Source organism: Zingiber officinale, chromosome 10A, assembly GCF_018446385.1.
Source record: "Zingiber officinale cultivar Zhangliang chromosome 10A, Zo_v1.1, whole genome shotgun sequence".
In the NCBI taxonomy this organism is placed as follows: Eukaryota; Viridiplantae; Streptophyta; class Magnoliopsida; order Zingiberales; family Zingiberaceae; genus Zingiber; species Zingiber officinale.
In genome coordinates, this window is record NC_056004.1 from 52,208,419 (window position 1) to 52,217,817 (window position 9,399).

Below are 9,399 nucleotides of genomic sequence, written 5' to 3' on the forward strand. Positions count from 1 at the left end.
CATGGATGGGGCTCTAGAGCACAACAGCAAATGAAGATGGCAGTGATGAATTAGAAAGAGGAAGGCCTACTGGCGGCTCCTGTGGTGTCGAGTTGGGGCAGAGGAGAGGGCTGGCGACCGGCGACTAAATTAGGTTGAAGAAGAGTGATAGCGCTCTCTCTCTCCCGATCGGCGGTCGTAGCGTTGCCAAGATGGGCAGTGGCGATGATGGATCGGCACAGACAATGCAATTGGGAAGAAGGGCATGGCTATGAATTGACGGCTCCCTGCTCGTGGACAGAGAAACTAGCAGACGGCTCATAGAAGGTGCGGGATCTATGCCGACAACGGTGGATCAATGATCTGACTATCTAGGACAGAGGCGCGTGAGGAAGAGGGTGATGGCTAAGAGTGGGAGAAGGCGGCAGTGGATCTGCATTGTTGGGTGGCAATGAGAAGATGAGGAGATGCGATGGAGATCGGGAGTGAAAAGGGAAAGTCGGCGTCTAAGGAAGGCTTGGGCACAGATATGGGAAGTCTATAAACTTAGGTCTTTTCAATTAAAGCCTAGGTTATTTTCTCAATCAACTCCCACTTAATTGGGATATCTAAATAGGCTTTCTCCTATCCTAATAGATACATCCCCTTAAAACGTGTCATATGACCTCTGTTTAAATCCCGAAAATTTTTCTAAAAATCTAATAAAGTTATTTCTCTAATAATACTTATTATTAAATTGTCAGATCTTACAATTGGTGTTGGATTATAAACTTATGTTTAATTAATTAAATCCTAAGTTAATTCCTCAATAACTCACACTTAATAAATAGGTATTCCAAACAGATTTTTCCTAAGTTTAATTGATTCATCCTCTTAAACGTGTCATATAGACTCCTTTTAAATCATGAAAAATTTCTAAAAAATCTAATAAGGTTATTTCTCTAATAACATTTATTATTTAATTATCAAATTTTATATTTTTATTGTCACTTGTCCAGTTTTCAAAACGAAATAGAGTACCATCTGGAGTTCTGAGAAGCTTAAAGCCCATCTTGATGATAAGATAATTTTCTATATCATTCATCAAATAGTATTCTATTCTATTTTTCCACTAGGCCAAATTGTCGCCATTGAAAATTCATGGGTGGATTGTGTTGAATCCTTCTTGCAAAGACATATCTGCAAACAAGTATTTTTCAAGTTGTATTAATGCTTAGGACATAATATGGGTTTGGTTTGGTTTGGATGGGCTAGGCTCATATTTTAATCAATTAATTATGTCCTTGATTCAGAGTGTAAAGTTCATCCTATGTTAGATTTAGATTTTGCTTTGGATAAATTTAGTAAGAGTTTTAAAAATTTGCTCCCAAGTCATTGGAAGATATATAGTTTTTTGTGTATCAATGCAATGACCATTTCTTAGAGAAAATCTTTTTAAGAATCAAGAGCTAAATCAACTTTAATACAATTTCATGGTCTAACTAGTTTAGAGTAAGGTAAGATAACTTCTGCTAGTTTCACTTGATTAGAAGCTTCAGGTAGGGCAATTCAACATAGACATGCAACTATTTAAGCTTTCCTTGTTTCTATTAGCTCAATCCGTTCTGATACCACTTGTATGATCGAAATTGATGCTAGAGGGGGAGTAAATAATGTTAATAAATTTTAAAACAAAAGAGTAGATAGTAGCTGAATCAATTAGAGTTAGCAAAATAGAAATAATAAATTAACTTAGACTGATTCATTGTAAGACAAAGGTAATAATTGCATGCAACCAATTTAGCTAATAGTTTAAGCATGCAAGTTGATCAACCAAATCAGAAGTATAGACACATAGTATATATAAAATATAACTTATTTCAAATTTCTCTTAGGTGGAGAAACTTTACAAAAAAACCTAAAAAATTTAAGCGCAATAAAACAAATAAGGCAACACCAAAACAAATGTTAATGTTACTTTAGGTGTTACCGAACGAAAATAAAACAGAGTAGCAGTGTGTCGCAATATAGAAGATGAAAGAGCACTCAGAGTATGAGAACAAGAGTGAATTGTTTATAGATAAGATTGTTTCAAGCACCTCAAAACTCCTTATATAGAACTCCCCCAGTTGCCTGGGGCCTTCTCGGTCATCTGTGTAGATGTTGATGTGATTGCAACTTCTATCTATAAGATAATGTTAACGATGCTCTTCGGCCTCCTGTAGACCCTACAGTTACCTAGTTATGGGTCAAACTTCATCTTGACCACCATGCTCGGATTGCTAATAACGTTGTCTCATGGTCGCCTAGAAGCTGCTTTGGTCTCTCGTGTATTCAGTCTCCTAAACCCTACATGGTCTGCTAGGCCCTTCAAAATTTTTTTGTTGAGAGTTAACATCAGTCAGTCACCCTTAGACTCTACCCAATTGCTTAGAACAGTTGAACATGCTTCCCTATAGTTGTTACACGTAATGAGTATGATATAAAGTATAAAGTTACTCGCACTTACTTGACTAGATTAACCCATCTAGTTCAATTTTGTCAAGCAATCAACTTCTAGTTGATTCCACACACTTAGACTTGTGTCAAGCAATCATCCTCCAACTATTCCACACACTTGGGCTTGAGTCACCTTGTACCTAGCTAGGAATTTTTCTACCAAATCTTAATCACTTAGACTTGCTTCACCTACCTTCCAGCTAGGAATTTGTCTGTCAAACCTTAATCACTTAGACTTGATTCACCTAGCCTCCAGCTAGGAATTTAGTCTTCTAAGCCTTAATCACTTAGACTTGATTCACCTAGCCTCTAGCTAGGGATTTTGTCTGTTTGATCTCCAACAAAGACTTAGCTCATATTTGATTCCCAACTAGGACTTAGATGCCTAGATCCACTAAGACTTGATCATTGCCTGGATCACAATTAGGATTTTAACACCTTTCAAGTATCCTACACCCATAAACTTGATACAATTGGTTAAATCATAACTAACATAACTTTAACCTTAGTAATATATCAAAACCTTGGGTTATATGTTGTACACTCAGCACCAACACTCCCATTTTTACATTACACACATTAGGGTTCAATTGTTTCATTCCCACAATGTGTTTGACGAAATATTTCTTTACTTAGTTAGACTTTCATTGTTGCAATTAGTTTAGTTTAATTTCATGCAATGTTTATGTTATTGATGTTTATTCTTGTCATTAAGTTAGATGTAAGTAAGTTAGAATAGATTAAGTTTTATAAAATGTTTTAGCTTCGTTGAATGCTTGATTTTAATTGAATGTATTACTTTATCTTACTTTTAATTTTCTTACCATCTTAGTTTAGATAAGATTAGGTTTTTATTACTGGCACTACTTTGTAGGATCAAAAAGCACTAGAGGAGGGGGGGGGGGGGGTGAATAGCGCATGTGGCTAATTCATTTTTCAAGTAAACACACAGTGGAAAAAACATAAACCAATCACAAACACCAAGAAATTACTTGGTTCGGAGCCTATGGTGACTCCTACTCTAAGGCCCGCACGTAAGAGTACTTTCGATGGACAATCACTATAAATTCTCAGAATTACAAGTACAATGGTTTATATTTTAAGTGCAATAATAAAAGTATACCGACAACTTTTCAGATCTGGATGGTCATGCTTTTGGTCGCCAGAGTCACGTCGCTCGGTAGCCGAAGTCGCGTGGCTTAATCGTCGAAGTCATGTCGCCCAGCTGTTGGAGTCGTGTTACTGAGTAGCAGGTTCATCTTGTAGAGCAGTGCACAATAGAAAGATCACAATTCGAAGTGTTGTATGCATCAATTCATGACCTGAATATGTAGGGTCGTTGAAGGCACCTTCAAGCTCCTTGGAAGGCGCCTTTAGTGAATTCTTATCCCCCATATCTCGATCATCATAAGCTCCGCTGCAGTCATTGATTATCCACCCAAAGGCGCCTTCAAGCTCCATGGAAGGCGCCTTCCATTAGTTGTCCAAGGCACCTTCAAGTCCTTTGTGTTGGGTGCTACTTGGAATATCGTTTTGTTTCCCCTGTACAAAAAAAAATTGTATAAGCATAGAACTTTTCCTAGCAACCCATGTGCTCTTCAAAGTTAAACTTGGATTGGAAATGAAACTTAATATTTTTACTCCAAGTTCGTTCTTCAAAGTTAAACCTGGATTGGAAACGAAACTTAACATTTTTACTCCAAGTTCAACCCTTGCGTTCTTCTGAAGTTAAACCATATTATAGAAGTTGATTAAATATTTATTTCAAGGATCAACTTCTAGGTCATAGGTGAGGCACTAGGCCTTCTTGGTTATGGGATCATCCATCACTTTCTAGACAAAGCCTTTCAGAGAAATTGAATATTTAAACTTCTCACAGAAACCTTAGGTTTAACTACAGAGACCTCAATCAAAGCACAAGATCAAAACACAAATCGAAGCACAAAAATGAAAACACGAAATTGCTAGCCTCTTGTGTTGGTATTTCAGGATCCATACAAAGAAAACAAAACTAGTTATGTTGTGGAATAAATAACTAGTTGTACCTTTCTTTGTAGACAAAGACCTCTTGATCTTCTGCCATATTCCTCTCCTCTTCTTGGACGTCGTGTGGGTGATGATCTACCAAGACAAAAAAACACCCGAACCCTTTTTGTTTCCAAGCCAACTACCACTAAAAGACGTAAAGAAAAGAACACCTCCTTCTTCTTCTTCTCCTCCAAACCATCGGCCACCAAGGTGCTTTGTCTCTTCGTTTTCTTTTCCTCCAAGTCCGGCCACCAAGAGAAGATGGGGCGCTAACCCTAGAGGGAGAAAAGGGAAGAAGAAAAGAAGTGGGGCGCCGACCCTAGAGGAAAGAAAAGAAAGAATGGTGCGTCGACCTTAAGGAAAAGGAGAGGGTTTTTAGTTGTGGAGATAAACTTATCAATTTTTAATTGAATTGTTGATTGTTGTGGCACAACCTCTTCTCCTTTTATAACCCTTTGCCCCAGATAAAAAAGGAGAAAATGTAATAGATTTTTGTTTAGAAAAAATATCTAGAAAAAAATTAACATAATTCTTTTTAGAAAAATTTCTTAAGAAAGAATTAGTATAATTCTTTTTAGAAAATTTCTAAGAAAGAATCAACATAATTCTTTTTAGAAAAATCTCTAGGAAATAATTAGCATAATTCTTTATAGAAAAATTTCTTAAGAAAGAATTAGTATAATTCTTTTTAGAAAATTTCTAAGAAAGAATCAACATAATTCTTTTTAGAAAAATCTTCTAGGGAAGAATTAACATAATTCTTTTTAGAAAAATTTATTAGGAAAGAATTAATATAATTCTTTTTAAAAAATTTCTAAGAAAGAATCAACGTAATTCTTTTTAGAAAAATCTCTAATTCTGTTGAGAAAAAATCTCCCTTTTTTCTTTTCTTTTTCTTTTCTTTTCTTTTCCTTTTGGTTTGGCCAGCCCCTTGCTTGGGCACCAAGCAAGGCTTGGTTGGCACCTTTCTTGGGTAGGAAGCAAGGCTTGGCCGGCCCCTTGCTTGGGCACCAAGCAAGGATGTGGTCGGCCCCTTTCTTGGCTAGGAAGTAAAACCAAAACGGGTGAATGCGAGGCTTTATAGAGACTACAACAAGGACCGAGAGGAGGAATTTGTTTTGGCCTCCTAATGGACTTGAGCTTCCTGTGTTCGACCCGAACACCCAACTCAAGTTCATCAATAATAATTCATACCACTAAAGAGTTATTATTGAACTACCACACCAATCTCATATTACAATATGTGCTCCTTCTTATCATGAGTGCGTTAGTCTCCCTGTGTTTAAGATATCGTATGTCCGTTAATTAAATGAGTTACTGACAACTCACTTAATTAACATCTAGCTCCAAGAGTAGTACCACTCAATCTTATTATCATGTCGGACTAAGTCCACCTGCAGGGTTTACATGATAATCCTTATAAGCTCCTCAAGGGGACATCATCAACCTAGATTACTAGGACACGGTTTCCTTTTATAATCAACAACACACCATATAAATAATATTATTTTCTAACCTATCGGGCCTATTAATGTAATTGAATAAATCTCACCCTTTGATAAATTAAAGAAATAAATACTAACTATATGTGTTTGTTATTATATCGGGATTAAAAGTACGCACATCCATAATAACAGAGGTTTTATTCTTTTATGCAGTCAGTATAAAAAGAAATAACCTCAAATGGTCCTACTCAATATACAGTGTAATTTTATAGTCAAGATAAACTAATACCAAATCACATTACAACCATTCCAATGATTTATCCCAATTCATCTTGGTTGTGAGCTACTATTTATAATTTATAAGGAACTGATAACATTATCTTCTATGTGACACCACACACCATGTTATCTACAATATAAATTAAATGAGCAACTGCATTTAACTAAATGTAGACATTTGGCCAATGTGATTCTCATTTCAAAATAAATGTTCATACAAAAAGTTAGGCTTTTAGTATACATCCTAACACTTTGAAGGCGCCTTCACTCACTGCCTCGAGGATCTTTCGACCAGCGTGCTCAAGGCGCCTTCCAACCCCATGGAGGCACATTGAGCACTATTCATCCAAGACAAAAATGCCCAATTAGCTTCCTACAACATACGTTAGTCCAAGAAACCAACCATTGTTGGTGTGGGAAGCATCCGACGATCGAACCTTAATTTTGATAATGGTAAAGGGATTCAAAGTTAAGCTTAATTATTATCTAATGTGTATGATTGAGTGTTTCAGGAAAGTCCTAGCTGTGGTTAGGCAAGTGGAAAACCCTAGGGGGTGGTAACCCTAGGTCATAAAGGGTGGTAACCTTATGTGGAAAGTCTTGGCGGGTCGAAGCTTCAGGCAAAAATCCTAGGGGGTGGTAACCCTAGGTTAAAATCCTGGTGTCGCGAACCAGGTAGAAGTCTGGATGGGTCGAGGACCGGACATCCAGCATGAAGACCAGAAGCTTAGGACGCTGAGCAGAAGTCCAGTCGGTCTGGAGGACTGAACTGGCAAAAGGTAAATCTCCTGAGTGGAGTAGGTGAGGACGCGTTCCCCGTAAAGGGAACAGTAGGCGTCGGTTCGACCTAGGGTTTCCGGTAGGATTTCCGAAGTTAGAACCGGACAGTCCAGAGACTGTCAGAATATTCTATTGTCATATTTTATGTGTGCTAACTTTGTTTTGTAGGGTATGTGTGTGTTTTGTGGACTAACATGTCTTGCAGGGACAAAGGAGCAAGTCAAGCCTCGATGAACAGTGTCTGAGGCGCCTCCATGGAGCTTTGAGGCGCCTCGGGGTGCAAAGGAGCAGACGTTGCACGCTGCAGGCTTTGAGGCACCTTGAATAGAGGCTGAGGCGCCTTGAATGCTTCCTTTGAGGCGCCTCGGAGTGTGATTAAGGCTCCTCCAGGCATATAAGAGGCTTTGACGAGAAGATCATCGCAGCACAAAACGCGGGATAAGCCTCCATGTTTGAGGCACCTCAATGGGGCTTTGAGGCACCTCAAGCAGGCTATTTAAAGACATCTCGAATAGCACTTCACTTCAGAACTTCCAAATCGATTCTTCTTCAAGTACGCTGCGAATGAGACATTCTGGTTGAGCTACGACAAGTCCCCGATGACCCAAAGCTTCAAGATTGTTATTTTTCATCGTCGGTATAATTGTTGTTTTAATTTTAACATTGTACTTCATACTTGTACTGAACTTTACGAGATTATAGTTGTTTCCCAACGTAAATGCTCAATGAGCGTGGGCCTTGGAGTAGGAGTCGCTCAAGGCTCCAAACCAAGTAAATAGCTTGTGTTCGTGTGTTGTTCTCTTTCTAATTCCACTACATTTACTCGAACGTTTTTACGAATCCAAAACGAGTGAAAGCCATGAGCGCTATTCACCCCCCCCCCCCTCTAGTGTTTTCGATACAACAACCATACCCTACAAAACAAAGTTAGCACAATATAGGCATGAATAATAAAGCATTTGAAAGTCTTCGGACTGTCCGGTTCTGACTTCGAGTTTCTCGAAAATCCTAGGTCGAACTAACTCCTACTGTTCCCTCATCGGGAAATGCATCCTCACCTGCTCCTCTCAGGAGAGTTTACCTGTTGCCAGATTGATCCTCCAAACCAACTGGACTTTTACTTAGCGTCCGAAGCTTCCGGTCTTCATGCTGGACGTCCGCTCCATGACCCGCCAAGAATTCCACCCGGTTCGTGACACCATGATTTCAACCTAGAGGCCCCAACTCTAGGATTTTTACCCGAAGCATTCGACCTTCCAAGACTTTCCACCCAAGGTTACCACCCCCTAGAACCTAGGGTTACCACCCCCTAGGGTTTTCCACTTGCCTAACCGTAGTTAGAACTTTTGCCTAAGAATACTTAGGATTTCCCTACAATATCATTCAAATTTGTTAGATCACAAGACAACTTAATTTTGGACCCTTTGACATAATCAAAAATTAGGTTCAATAATTGGATGCTTCTTGCATCAACAATCTCCCCCTTTTTATTATGTCAACACGGTTCAAAGTTAAGTAAAACATAATAATAAATAAAGGAATTTAAGCATGAGCATAAATACAATAATTTGTAAAAAAACTCCCTTATGTTCTCCCTTTCATAAAAATTATATTTAAATTCTTAACTTTGACTTTTCTCTCCCCTTTTGACATAAATAAAAAATAATACTAAGTAGAGAGAAGGTTGTTTTACATGTAAATATAGAAAAAAAAATATTTATTCTATTTAAATTTAAGCTCCCCCTGAAGGGTAGCTCTTAAAAAACTTAGCTAATTTTTAAGCATTTGAAAGTGAGTCAGTTTTTTTGAAAAAAAAAAGCTTAGCTAAACTTAGCTTTTGAAAATAAGTACTTTGAAACACATTTAGTTAATTTAGAAATGCTTTGAAAATACTTAGCTTTTTCCAAAAAATAACTTAGCCAAATTTTAGCTTTGAAAATTACTTAGTTGTAAAAAAATTAGCTAATCTTAGGGTTTGAAGCTATCTTAGCTTTTTCTAAAAAAAAATAACTTAGCTAAATTTTAGCTTTAAAAATAATTATTTTGTCAAGTGCTAATCTTTCAAAAGAAGTTGATAAGAACATAGCTTTAATACATAGCTTTATAAAGGTTTTGAAAAAGGCTTAGTTAAAAGTACTCAGCTTAAAAAGGATTTTGATTAATGCTTAGTTTTAAAAAATTTGATAAAAACTAAGTTAACTACTTAGCAAAAAAAAAAAAAGTTGATAAAAACTTAGTTAAGTACATAGCTTAAAAAGCTTTTGATTAAAACACTTTTAGCTTTTAAAAATATTGTGATAAAACTTCACTAAGAATATTTTGATAAAACTTATCTTTAAAAATATTTTGATAAACACATAGATTTAAAATTTTTGAAAAAAACTTAGCTTCAAAAATATTTTGATAAATA